Here is a 15,000-nt window from a genome sequence, read left to right as displayed (position 1 = left end):
GGAGAGATGAAGAGATGGAGAGAAGGAGAGACTGAGCGATGGAGAGAAGGAGAGAAGGAGAGAAGGAGGGTAGAGGAGGTAGCAGCTCCCATTAACCTGAATGGAAACACTTTTCGTTCATTCGGTGCAAATCGCAATATCTCACCAGTTCCCTTTGTTTTTTTAACACTACATAGTTTATTACTAAACCCCGACCTGGACTCACAGAGAGGTGTATAGGACTGGTGTAAAGATCCGTCCAGACTGCTGGAATTATTGGATACTAATATGCTTCTCGACTTTTTTGGGGTTTTATTCCCCTGTTAAAGTATTTGCTTGTTCCAAGCGAGCCGTTTACCTCGCTTAATTCTATTAAAACAGGATTTAAAAAATATATTTAACTTCACTCGTTTTCTGCAAACGATCCAGCAGAGTCCGTAACGGCAAGGAAAGGGTTAAAGTAAACCATAATTTGTAATGTCGGGGCTCTCGCGCCGGGGGTAAAAGTGAAAAAGGAGCCGCGGGCGCTAGGAAATTACTGCGCGCCCGCGTGACCTATGCGCGAGGTAATCAATCAAGTGATCAACAGGGATATTTATCACTGCTACCTCCTGTCGTCTGGCCCTTAGAATGAAATAATAATAATAATAATAATAATAATAATAATAATAATAATAATAATAATCACATCAAACAGTAAATAAAATAGTAGTTATTAATAAATATTAAGCCAGTGCTTAATCTTTCTTATTTGTATCACTTGGACGGGACGGAATAAAATATCGGATGCTGTGAAAATTACGACGACTAATAATAATAATAATAATAATAATAATAATAATAAAACTGGTAGGGGGAAAAAACTCTTTACGAAAATCTAAAAATGACAGATTTTCTGTAGCGTGATGAAAGTCTTGAGAAAATAGAAGAGCGAGCGTGTCTGTTAGAGAGAGAGAGAGAGAGAGAGAGAGAGAGAGGCGCGCGCAGAGGGTTCCGTGTTCCTCCCCGCGTGACCCATTGCGCCAGCGCTTAACGCACGCGACTGGTTTATACAGTAACTCTGCCCTCATCACCAACACCGGGACACGCGCTAACTTCTCTACTGCACCTTTAATATCACACACTCGAGCTCAGTTCGAGTTTCATCAGCTGCAAAAGGCTGAAAAACAAACTGCCGGCGAGGCGAGTGTCTGTCTGTCTGTCTCTCTCTCTCTCTCTCTCTCTCTCTCTCTCTCTCTCTCTCTCTCTCACACACACACACACACACACACACACACACACACACACACTCACTCTCTCTCTCACACACACACACACACACACACACACTCACTCACTCTCTCTCTCACACTCTCTCTCTCTCTCACACACACACACACACACACTCTCTCTCTCTCTCTTTCTCTCTCACACCCTCTCTCCTATAGAAACAATGTATGCTAATAATAATAATAATAATAATAATAATAATAATAATAATAATAATAATAAACGACGTGCATAATATAACGTCGGATGTTTTAAGACTTCCTGAATGGTCAGTTATATTCCCGGAACAACAGGACAGCAAACTTCCGGTGATTTTAGACAGATTATGATTATAATTAGGCTCTTTTCTTTTTAAACTCTGGTGATTTCGACTGAAAGGATTTGCACTGAGTTTTAATAATCAGATAAGTGAGGAAGTTAGTAATAAATCACTCAAACAAGGAAAACAACAAGAATAATAACAACAACAACAACAACACCAACAGGGGGGTATGAAACAAAGGGGTATGAAATGTACCTTTAAATGAAAGCCAGTTAAAAAAAAAAGATGCACTAGGTACAATTATGTATTTAAATTATTTTGAAAGTGCAGCAGGCCTACATTCAAGTGATGATGTAAAATTAAAAATATACAGGTGACATAGTTATACCTTGGTGTACTTTTAAAAGTTTATTCAAAGCAGGCTGTATGAATGTACTGTAATTATTCTTATTTTTCAAGAGTAAAGCTTTAAAGATGAACTGCACACACTGTTTAGGGTAAAAGTGGAAATAAAATGCCACCACAGCGACAAGGAAAGGCACAGTTTAGTACCCCTGAGAGTGTGATGGCAGAGATGGTGTTGGTGGTTACACACACTGACAGAGTGAGGATTCAAATGCATGAGAGGAAAATAGTGCAAGTCGGGAAAATTGTTTGTAGCTACTAGAGACTTTAATTAGGATTGTAGGGGGAAACAATACATATGTCCCAAATATAATATTTTTCGAGAGCCATTGCGATTGCAGATCAGCCCACGTGACCTCGTTTTGCATGCATCATTAATGCTAATACTAAAAATCCTGAAGATATTTTCCCCTCCACGTGCATCAAGTTTAAATCGTTCAAAAACCCCAAATCGAAATGCACAGCGCGAGCGTTCTGCATATTTTCTCTACAAGACTATAAAGATCAGTGCACTGTAACCTAACTGAAATATCATCAAAATGTTTCCTGAACTGCATGAGAGGAATCAGAGATCAATCATCCAAGATTTCCGCAGATCAATCTAACCGACCGGAAACTTTAAAAAAAAAAGAAAAGAAAAGAAAAGGAGGGGGGAAAAAACCCCGAGACCACAAAAGTTCAGTAGTCGCTTTGCTAAACTTTATTTTTTCCTTCTGAAAACAGAAGGCTGTAAAACTGTCTATCAAACTTTCTCCAAAAACGAGTAATTATTGGTGTTTTACTGCCACCTAGCGTCAACAACTAGGAATAGATGGACCTAATATGGCTTAAAGGTGCAATAGTAGATTTTTTTTTATTCCTCACGTGTAGAAATAGCCCGGAATAACATGATTAAACAAAACAAAACAAACAAAACAACAATGGGTAACGCTGTGGCCTTGGCAAAAGTTGCTGAGAAAACCCGTTTGGAAAACTGACTTCCGGTCCGGAATGCTTGTTTGTGATTGGATGTCAGTCATTTTTTACAGACACTATAAAGACTACCTAAGTGCTGGGGGCGGAGCTTCGTGATCAGGGGTAGAAATCATTCAAAAATGTCAAACCTACACAAGATCTAATCTTGGAGAAATAATGTAATAATAATAATAATAATAATAATAATAATAATAATAATAATAAAGCATGCACAAGAATTGTATCAAACCGAGTGCGTAAACACACAGTTGCTTAAATACCTCTTGGTGAAACTGGCTGGTTAATTGGCAGCTATTCGAAAGGAAGTGTCCAATTTGCAAGCTCGGTTCCCGTTAACAGGCCGTCTATACGGCTTACGATGCGCTCTTCAGACATATTTACGGAAGCCGTTCATCCTCGAGTAGCATCGCGCGCATCTGTTACAGCCTCGTGTTCATCAGTTTCCATTGACTTTTCCATCGTCCCACAATCAGACCTGACGAGCGATCGACCAGGACACTCGATCCAAACGATTTACTGCTGGTCTTCCCGAAAGAGCACGCAGTGGGAAGGAACCTGATTTCCCGGTTGTCTGCTGTCACAGATTAGTTACACACGGTCCTGCTGCACAAATCAGCGTGGACGTGCCGCTCGATGACGGGTGGCTTACGTTAACTTCCATGAACCTGTGACCCACGTTAAACTGATGACTCTGTGCTGTTGCACATGGACAACTGAAAGGTTTGCACTTCCCAGTAACAGTTTAGACCCAAGTCTTGCCTTTCCTTAAGTGGATAATCTCACCTGGATACTGTACATTTACACCCTGTACAGCCAAAAGTATGTGGACGCCTGATCAACATGCCATTCCAGATCAATTCCCCCTTCGCTCCACTCTTCTGGGATTTCGGGATTTCGGAGCGTGGCTGTGAGGATTCGGCTCCAAGAGCGTTAGTGAGATCAGACACTGATGTTAGGCGAGGAGGTCTGGGGTGCACTCAGTGTTCCGGTTCATCCCAAAAGGTGTTCGGTGCGCTTGAGGTCATGGCTCTGTGCAGGATACTTCAGTTCTTCCACTCCGACCTTGGCAAACCATGTCTTGTTGGAGTATACAAATCATTTTTACTTCCCTCATCATAGAACCTGATAGCACTAGACAGAAGAAATCGGTTTATTTCGTGCCCTTTGGTGAAATAAACTTATGCCTCAAGATGCTTCTGGATATTACACTACGGAGGACTGAATAGTTCGGAATGTTCTCCAAAAGTCCTACCATACCATCCTCCTGGAAGTGACACTTCCAGTGTCGATTAGCAATTCTAGAAACGTTGTAGCAAATGTCCCTCACCGTTCCTCATGTTGGGGTATCTCAAGGGTCCCACAGGTGATGGTTAACGGGAACAGTCATCAAACAAGTCCTTAACAGAGAACGTCCTATTTTTAGGTAAGCGTCATGCTATTCAATTGGCACCATGAACGCCAATCACTTGCTTAACCCAAACCCAAATCCTATCCACCCAACCATATCAAGTCAAGACAAAGGAGGGTTATCTATGTGCTATGGAATGAAATCTCTCAGTATTTTTTTTTTTCAATGCATAGGCATTAAAACTATCTAGAAGTGGTTTTTGAGTGAGAGCAAATACTACAACAACAGGCAGATTGATGGAACTAGTGCGGAGAGGTCATACACAAGCGGTGCGATTCAAAATCTGATGCCTTCAGCCTTGCCAACGAAGGTTCGCACGGACAGCTATTAAATGGTGAATTTGTGGCGCTAAATACGACTTTGTAACTGCTGCAAGCTAGTTGAGAGACTTCCAGCCCTGCAGTATGAAGAATCGTGTGCCACGTTTGGCACTACACGCTGATAGAACCAGTGAGCTCCATCAAGATTTCCATCCGTCACGGCAGTCATTCTGCAATTTTATGAAAGCCGTGGGAAGCGACCGTGACTATGCCTGGAGGCCAGCCTTGGAGAGCAATTTTTATTCTGGAAAATGGCACCTCCTACCATGTAGCGGTCATGCTTTGCACCGTATCCTGTCCTACAATCCACAAAGACAATCCAGTATTCTGCAGAATTTCAGCACGAGTCATGAATCATTTCCTTGCTGCCATTTTGAGCATAAACTGCCTACAAGTCTATAAAGCCATCCATGAAGTGACTCAAAAGATCCAAACCATTCTGGAACAGATCGTCTACCTGCCATCGCAGTACAAGGTGCCAGAGTCGGGGTTAGGATCGGACCGAGTGCCTGGGTTAGTGTTAGTGTTTAATACGGTCACTGGCAGCATCGGTGAGGGAAGCTGTGTAGCACATGGCCTCGTTGCTGTAACAGGAAGCGTTTTCATTCAATCCAATTTCACACCATCTGTGACCATAAAGATGAGTTAGTGCGAGGTGCCAAAGTGCTAAAACACGGTCCAATTTATTACCAGCAAATAAAGCCATTATGGTCAGACTCTGCATCGCTCAATTAATCCCACAACCAGGCGGATACACGCAGACTCTGGAAAATTCTAAACTGACTACAACTGTGGTTTGATCTCAAAGAGGCTTCACACACACACACACACACAGGCCTTTTGTATCAGCACCTTCAATAATGAAGAAACTAACATTTTCTAGCATAAAAGTAGCTACCAAGTTAAAGGAATAAAGACAACGCTTCACACACACCTTTCTGGATTATTTTCCTGTGGATCATTTCATACTATAGCAATTTGCCAGAATTGACCATTTTTAATTTATTCCTATATAAATTCCTATTATCCTTATCAATTACAACCATTATAGCAGCTATAAAGAGTCATTCCCTCTGCTAATAAGACCCAAAACATCCAGCTTGTCATGTTACTGAGAAACAAGATGACCAGTTATACCATGATCTCCAACAGACTTCATGTAGAAACTGTAATGAAATGTTTCTGGTTACACAACTGCACTAGTTATGTAGTATTAGCACATTTATAGAAGGGGTGTTTATTTATTTATTTATTTATTTAGAATCGCACTATCCGGTGTCACCCAGATGAGGACGGGTTCCCTTTTGAGTCTGGTTCCTCTCTAGGATTCTTCCTCATAGCATCTCAGAGTTTTTCCTCAGCACCGTCGCCTCTGGCTCGTTCATTAAGGATAAATTTATACATTGAAAATCTATATCCTGAATGTATATATTTCTGTAAAGCTGCTTTGGGACAATGTCCACTGTTAAAAGCGCTGTACAAATAAAACTGAATTGAACTGGATGACTTTTTGATTGTGCCCTGCGATGGACTGGCACCCTGTCCAGGGTGTACCCCACCTTGTGCCCCAAGCTCCCTGGGATGGGCTCCAGGTTCCCAGTGACCCTGAAGAAGGAGTAAGCGGTAGAAGATGTATGGATGGATGGATGGATGGACTTTCCTGTGGTGGAAAACCTCCTGATTGTTGCAGATGCTGAAGTGTTTTTTTTTTCCTGTGTTGAATAGCAACACGCTCTTAAAAATATGTTTATTAGTCTTAGATTATGAGCAGTGTCCTCGATACTGTACAAATCCCTATGAATGATTGCGAGATGACGGGATATGCGAAGAAGAAGAAGAATTTCACTGTACTTGTCACTTCTTCTTCTTCAAAACTATCCGGCTATCTCGCTAGCATGCGGGACTTGTGTAAACTTTTTCTGATTTGTTACGTTTTTCCGAACACAGAGAAGAGAAACCAAAAAGGAGAGGAAAATTGGAAGTATAAAATGTGGTGAGTGTTGGAGATAATCTAATAAAATAATAATCAAGGATTAGAACTGCAGGCTAAGCCATAAAGTAACGTAACGCTAGCTGAACATCATTTTGGAGTTGGGAGTTGGAGTTGCTGCTCAGTTTGGAACTCATTACGTTCGTCCCCTTGTGAACATCCTGTACGCTGGGGTCGGAAGGTGCTATACAGGGTATACTTGAAGTTATTTTTTAAATCTGGAACTTTCTGCATGTTATTTGAGCACTAACACCACACCAGTAGGGGGCAGTAAAGCATCAACGTGCACCGAGCAACAAAACGGAATGATCTCAAATATATACACATTTGATTTATTCATCCTGTCAAAGCCTGCCATATTGTTTGTAAGGATCCAAACACCATAAACTGACAGTGACATCACTTCCTGGGCTCACGTGATTCACGACAGTTCCTATAGTGTAGTGGTTATCACGTTCACCTAAAATATGACATGTCCTCTGTTCAAAATCAAGTAGGAACATGGCTTATTTCAGACCCTCATTAGAAGTATGATGTTTCATCTGCACCACGAAAGAAAGAAAGAAGAGATTAATGCATTCTGATGGGGGAATTTTGAAGAACTAATTACACTTTTATTTTTACGCCATAATAACACTAGACGATATAGAACGCACACACAATACCAGGATACACAATAACACATTGCACACTATGCACTAAATAAAGCTAAGCCAAATACCTTTATGTTGTTCTTGGTTGAGAAGAAGGTTTGACATGTTGAACTGATCATCAGTGTGTTGTGAGGATCTACATTTAAATGTAAACTTTTCTCCAAATTCTGGTCACTAAGCATTTTATGGATTTCAGGTTTGCTCCAAGGTTCCACTGTTTCCATGTGGTTTTCACCAGTTTTTCCAGTAACTCTCATTCTTGCTTCCTCTTGCATGCTTCATGAGGAACTCTCCAATTTCTCCCATAACATCCAAACCATTGAGAGGTGAAGTGATTAGCACTGATTATCTCATTACAATAGCATCTGTGAAGCGGTGGGATATACTAGGCAGCAAGTGGGCAGTCAGTTCTGGGGAATGTTCTGCTGTGAAACCTTGGGTCCTGGCATTCATCTGGATGTTACTTTGACACGTACCACCTACCTAAACACTGTTACAGACCAAGCACACCCCTTCATGCTAACGGTATTCCCTAATAGCAGTTCCTTCTTTCAGCACGATAATGTTCCCTGAGACACTGCAAAAATCGTTCAGGAACGGTTTGAGGAACATGACAAAGCTTTCAAAGTGTACACTCGGCCTCCGAATTCCTCAGATCTCAATCCCATCAAGCGTCTGTGGGACGTTCTGGACAGACAAGTCCGATCCATGGACGCCCGACCTCGCAACTTACAGGACATAAAGGATCTGCTGCTAACGTCTTGCTGCCAGATACCACAGCACACCTTCAGAGATGTTGTGGAGTCCACGCCTCGACGGGTCAGAGCTGTTTTTTTTAAGGCACAAGGTGAGGGGGACCTACACAATATTAGGCAGGTGGTTTTTAATGTTGTAGCTGATTGGTGTGTACGGTACTCTAATTTACTTTTAAAGTTTGAACTTTTTAAATGTTCCAGTAGGTGGTGGTGCAGCATCAAAGTTCAACAAGCAACAAAATGGGAAGATCCACACACACACACACACACACACACACACACACACACACATTCAATGTATTTATCCTGAAACCCTGCCTAGTATTTCTATCTTCAAAGGAGTACTTATATGATATAGACGTGGTTGCAACTAATGACTAAGGACTCGGACATTTCCACAGTTCCTGTAGTGTAGTGGTTATCACGTTCGCCTAACACGCGAAAGGTCCTCGGTTCGAAACCGGGCAGGAACACGATTCATTTGTTTCCTTCAGTTTCACTCCTGGAACAGTTTTCATTTCAGACCCTCATTAGAAGTATATTTCATCTGCACCTGTAAAACACTGAATAAAGAAATTAAAAAAAGAAGAGACTAATGCATTCTAGGGGAATGGTGCAATTCTCTGAATGAATTACACTTCAGTTTCTTACAACATTAGACAACAAAGAACGTCTATTATTTCAAGTATAAACCGGCATGTACATACACTGTGCGCCAGGAGCATAGTAAGTATGCTTCAGCGGAGTATGCAGTCTGCAGATTTAATATCAGCAACTTAATATTGTTGCACTTGAATTACACGGAAACAGTGACAGAGTCAATGCAAAGACAATAAGTTTAATACATAGAGAAAATAAACTATACAGTAAACAATACACTAAACCTGGAATTAGAAATCCTACATAGAATGACAATAAAAATGTCGAAAACTTTCATTTGACGTCATTAAAAAACACAAACTTAAAGATAAACTGACGTCAGGTCCTGTGCTCACATGAGTCAGTACACAAACAGTTCCTGTAGTGTAGTGGTTATCACGTCCGCCTAACACGCGAAAGGTCCTCGGTTCGAAACCGGGCAGGAACACGATTCATTTTCTCCTTCACTCCTGGAACAGTTTTCATTTCAGACCCTCATTAGAAGTATATTTCATATGGGCCTGTAAAACACTGAAGAAAGAAATGAAAGAAAGAAGAGATTAATGCATTCTGACAGCTCGATTGCACTGTTTCCATCTAGTATGTCCACGTTTTCACCAGTTAACCCAGTAACATCTTCAATTGACACAATCCAAAACACAAACAAGATCTTTACATTTACATCGAATGTAAATGTAATGGAAGCATTACAGTTTCCATAAAAACCAGTACAATTCCCAATAACCATTAAAACCATTACAAATTCGACGAGAGTTTCTATTGGTTTTATTGTTTTCGGCAGGGATGTAAAGAGACTTTCTTTTTATTTTGTTCGAACCAGTTTCTGGCTTAAAAGAGGGGACGTGGAAGGCTGGAACGGGAAGGTAAAAAAGACCTTTTCTGTGTAGAAGTAGCTGTTTGAACAAAGTGTGTACCGAAGGGTGTAACGTAAAGTGACTGAGTGCGGTGTGGATTTAAATTATGCAACTTAATTCATAAATGATGACAGAGAATTTTTATTGGAATGCTGCGTTGGTTCAGGCTCTGAGACTTTGATTCTTATTCTACTGTATTGTGTGAGGTAATCCATTAATAATCTCTACACCGATCCTCCAAGCCTCCATAAATACTATACCTTACCAAACGTATATATGAGAAGTTTAGTATAAAATTATTGAGCAAAATTAATTCTTCAGTAACTGGAACAGCCTGGAACGCTGGGAATGAAGACAACCCGGAATGAGACATCAGTCCATAGTGTATGTGTGTGTGTGTGTGTGTTGTTATAGGACTCAGTCAGTTGAAGATGATGCAATGAATATTTAACTAGACACACTTTTCTAACACAGTCATAGCGAGGGCCAGAAATAGCCTAATCCTCCTTCCTCGACTCTAAAGCTGGTGCACAGGAATGACACTTTCCTTTTCAGGAGATTAAGGTTGAAATAGTCCAGCACAGCAGTTTCTTATAGCTCAAACACACTTATTGTGCACTACTTAGACACGACACGTGCACACGTGAACAGGTTATCTCATCTCTCTAAGTCTACTCAAGAAAATCGTACTAAATACGGGAATTACATGCGAGTCCTTAAGACAGGGTCAGTTTTAAACAGGGTTCATTCTACTAAATATGTTAAAGATAGAGAGAGAGATAGAGATAGATGGATAGATAGTTGGCTGGATGGATAGATGGATGGATAGTTAGATGGATAGACAGATAGATGGAAGGATAGATGGTTGGAAAGATGGATGGATAGATTGATAGACAGTTGGATGAATAAATGGACGGATAGATGGATGGATAGATTGATAGACAGTTGGATGGATAGATGGATGGATAGATTGATAGACAGTTGGATGGATAGATGGATGGATGGATAATTGGATGGATAGATTAATAGACAGTTGGATGGATGGATGGATAGATGGATGGATAATTGGATGGATAGATTGATAGACAGTTGGGATGGATAGATGGATGGATGGATGGATGGATGGATAGGTTGATAGACAGTTGGATGGATAGATCGATGGATGGATGGATGGATAGATTGATAGACAGTTGGATGGATAAATGGATGGATGGATGGATAATTGGATGGATAGATTAATAGACAGTTGGATGGATAGATGGATGGATGGATGGATAGATTGATAGACAGTTGGATGGATAGATGGATGGATGGATGGATGGATTGATAGACAGTTGGATGGATAAATGGATGGATGGATGGATAATTGGATGGATAGATTAATAGACAGTTGGATGGATAGATGGATGGATGGATGGATGGATGGATGGATAGATTGATAGACAGTTGGATGGATAGATGGATGGATGGATGGATGGATGGATGGATGGATGGATGGATAATTGGATGGATAGATTGATAGACAGTTGGATGGATAGATGGATGGATGGATGGATGGATAGATTGATAGACAGTTGGATGGATAGATGGATGGATGGATGGATGGATAGATTGATAGACAGTTGGATGGATGGATGGATGGATGGATGGATGGATGGATAGATTGATAGACAGTTGGATGGATAGATGGATGGATGGATGGATGGATGGATAGATTGATAGACAGTTGGATGGATGGATGGATGGATGGATAATTGGATGCATAGATTAATAGATGGTTGGATGGATAAATGGATGGATGGATGGATAATTGGATGGATAGATTGTTAGACAGTTGGATGGATAGATGGATGGATGGATGGCTAGATTGATAGACAGTTGGATGGATAAATGGATGGATGTATGGATAATTGGATGGATAGATTGATAGACAGTTGGATGGATAGATGGATGGATGGATGGATAGAAGAGATAGGATTCAAGTGCATAAAATGAGCATGTTTTTCATTTTGAAGGGAAATCCAGGAATCATGGTACTGAAACATAGCAGGGGTTGAGGTCCAGGCAGACAGATTAATCAAAGACCTACCTGTAATCATAAACACAGTAACACAGTAAACTGAAACATAGGAGCATGAGAGTATACGAAGACAAACTAATCCAGGGATGAACTGGTAACAGGTGCACACACTAGGTAAAAGTCCAGTGACGTTATGGGGTGGAGACGGGACAAAAACGCTTGTGTTTTGGCTATTAAACTTCTCATAGCAAAGACTAGGCAGAAAGTTAGCTCATACCATACCAGCTAACTGAAGGTGATGTATGTAACTGAGGTTCTAAGTGGAGAACCACCAGGGTTGATTACTTCAGAGTTAGTGGAATTATTCCATGTACTTCTTTCCTCATTGTGTACAAATAACAAAATCATCACGTCTCAGCCATGACCTCATGTGGTTAAAGCTCCGGCTTACAACGCGGGCATCTTCTGGACCCTCTTGGTCAAGCCAAGTGTCCGGGAGGTCCTCCACTGTCATAGAACTAGGGATACATGTGCAACCTTAAATTCTATCTAATCCATTTTCTGCAGCGCTTCAAATAGTAAACATTGTCACAAAGCAGGTTTACTTCAAATCTGGATGTAGATTTAGATAGATAGGGAGTCGCACCTGTTGCCTCTGGCTTTCTCCTCGAGACTACATGATGAAACCTTAAGAGGGGCCAAATTGGGTGACGCCAGGTGGTGGGATTATAAATCATTACTCTTCTACAAACGTATACTACAAAGTCCAACAGTACAAAGAGTGCTGAAATGGTGTTCATGTGTGAGCATAGTTCTGTAGGTACAGACAGCATTCAGGTGAGAGCGTCGAGATCATCCACTAAAGTAATGGTGAGTGTTGGGCATGGGAACATGGGGGGGGGTTGGTGAAGCTTCTTATCCTACAGTGGTTTAAAATGGTGTACATTGTTATCAGAGCACGACCCGAAACGCTGAGTGATGAATAACCCTTTGAGCACATGGTGCAGTACTGTCTAACAGCAGCACAGCAGTGTATCTACCCTTTTCAGTACTACTGACAAATGCCTTTGGAATATGTCTGACAGGTGTTACGCATTCAACCCGACACTGAAATGGTCTGAGATGTGATATTCCCAGTGGCATTCCTAGAGTTGCTTCCATTTGCATCCCAGCCACACCTTGCATATGCATGGCCACTCAAAATTTCCATCAAGATGGCTCACGTGCGACTGAACTGAACAGTCTGCGAACGAGTCGTGTGGCTCTTTTCATCTGCTGTTGGTGGATCAGGGACTGTGACGCAGCTCTCACACTTTGTGAACACTCTGGTTTCTAGAGATAACGTGAAGGCAAGAGCCATGAACTTGTATGAACATCATAATATTATGGGGCAGGGGAAAACCACTACACTGGCAACTGTGTCATTTCATATGATTTCCAACCCCACAGGATGAATCGTGTTCTGTAATCGGGGCGATTCCCTGTTTTGGTACAAAACTGTTTTAGTATACTGGGATGGAGTGACAGCAGTGGCATGGCCCCAGCGGTAGTATACGTTTCTGCTTCATCTGTCCACTGTTGTGGTTTCTGAAACCTAGACACAGGTATGCTGGTGCTTCAAACATATCTGACAGAAGGAGGAAACAATCTAGTGCCTCAGGGACCATTGAGACAAAGACCTGTCTAGGTACTAGTGTTTTTACCAGACTCTGACAATGGCATTTGAGTCAGCCAAACAGCCTCCTTATCCGAGTGTAACAGTCCCAGTTGACTCTCCATTTTGCTACTAGTGACAGACAGACAGACAGACAGACAGACAGAGAGAGAGAGACAGAGAGAGAGAGAGAGACAGATAGAGGGAGACAAAGAGAGAGACAAAGAGAGAGAGACACAGAGAGAGACACACAAAGAGAGACAGAGACAGAAAGAGAGACAGTGAAACACAGAGAGACAGAGAGAGAGAGAGACAGACAGAGAGACAGACAGAGAGAGACATAGAGAGAGCGAGACAGAGAGAGAGAGACAGAGAGAGACAGAGAGAGAGACAGAGAGAGAGAGAGACAGAGAGACAGAGAGAGAGAGAGACAGAGAGAGACAGAGAGAGATAGAGATAGAGACAGAGAGAGAGACAGAGAGAGATAGAGAAAGAGACAGAGAGAGAAAGACAGATACAGAGAGAGAGACACACAGAGACAGATCGAGAGAGATACAGGACGAGAGACAGACAGAGAGTGAGAGGGAGAGACAGAGAAAGAGACACAGAGACAGACAGAAACAGAAAGAGAGACAGACAGACAGACAGACAGAGAGACAGAGCGAGAGACAGACAGACGGACAGAGAGAGACCGAGAAAGAGACAGAGAGAGAGAGAGAGAGACAGACAGAGAGAGAAACAGAGACAGAGAGACAGACAGACATTACTAGACACTGCTTTTCAGTTGTACTCTTTCAGACACCCCAAAGATCCAAAGCTAATGGGCTGTGAAATCCCAGTGAGTATTTCTCAGCGTGTGGGGTTGGAACAGAAGACAGTAAGGAGTCCTGACAGAGAGCACAAAGATCTGTACAGTTCTGCCCTGGCATTAACAACAACAACAACCAAACCTCTTTTTTTCCTTAAGGCACTGGCACAAAGCACATTTCAATCCAGGAATCGTAGTTAGAATACTCAGCAGCCGTCAAAACACAGGCAGAAATACCTAACGTAAAACAAAGACATCAATACGTGATAAGGCTATGCGTCGAGACAAAGAGACAGCAGGGTATACACGTAGACCGACAACCTGATCCAGGAGTAACACAGAACAGGTGCACACATTGGGGGTGCAAACCAATGGCACGACAGGGAGCTTGTTACTGTGGGGTGTGTGACAATAAGCCATTAATTGCCAATGTAATTTAGAAGAGGCTATGTCTGAGACCGGATAAATGATCAAGGTTTGAAAGTAAGAGACAGTTTGTCTTTAAACTCAACTCTGCGGTGTCCCTTCGTCTATCGTACAAACGCGTCGGTCACCGAGTTGATAACAAGCCTACGGCATTAACGTGATTAAAGATGGAACATTACTTGTGCACTTGTCATCGACATCCCGTAATTACTGCTACTGCTAAGCACCATTCATATCGCCTCTGAGTCCTTGGTTTCCTTCGGTAGGAACTAGAATCCTGTAAAAACCAGATTAAAGGGGGAAAAAAAAACCCCACAAAATGTCTTAGTAGGTGCTGGGCCGCCAGAACCCGAAAGTTTTGAGCTTGTGCTTCGCTTAGCTTAGCTTCAAACGCAGTCCGAAAGATATTCCCTCAGTTGTTGCTTTTGATGACGACGGTAGTGGAGAGCGTTCTCTAATCCGCTCGCTGGTGACTGTGAAGGCCGCGGTATTCGATTTGACATCATTTCCATCCTCATCAAACCGTTCAACGATCCCTCGTGCCTTGTGGATGTGGGCGGGG

At 41.9% G+C, this 15,000-nt stretch overlaps 2 non-coding genes across 2 annotated transcripts; both read left to right on the top strand.

Moving 5' to 3' along the window:
• Positions 1–8,416: 8,416 nt before the first annotated feature.
• Positions 8,417–8,489, top strand: trnav-aac (transfer RNA valine (anticodon AAC)). The gene has a single exon. It is a non-coding gene; the product is annotated as a tRNA-Val (tRNA).
• A 541-nt stretch (positions 8,490–9,030) lies between these two features.
• trnav-aac (transfer RNA valine (anticodon AAC)) lies at positions 9,031–9,103 on the top strand. The gene has a single exon. It is a non-coding gene; the product is annotated as a tRNA-Val (tRNA).
• Positions 9,104–15,000: the final 5,897 nt, after the last annotated feature.

The sequence above is a fragment of the Ictalurus punctatus genome, chromosome 17 (genome assembly GCF_001660625.3).
Source record: "Ictalurus punctatus breed USDA103 chromosome 17, Coco_2.0, whole genome shotgun sequence".
In the NCBI taxonomy this organism is placed as follows: domain Eukaryota; kingdom Metazoa; phylum Chordata; class Actinopteri; order Siluriformes; family Ictaluridae; genus Ictalurus; species Ictalurus punctatus.
Note: the sequence above shows the minus strand (reverse complement) of the source record. Positions and strands in the feature narration are given on the sequence as shown.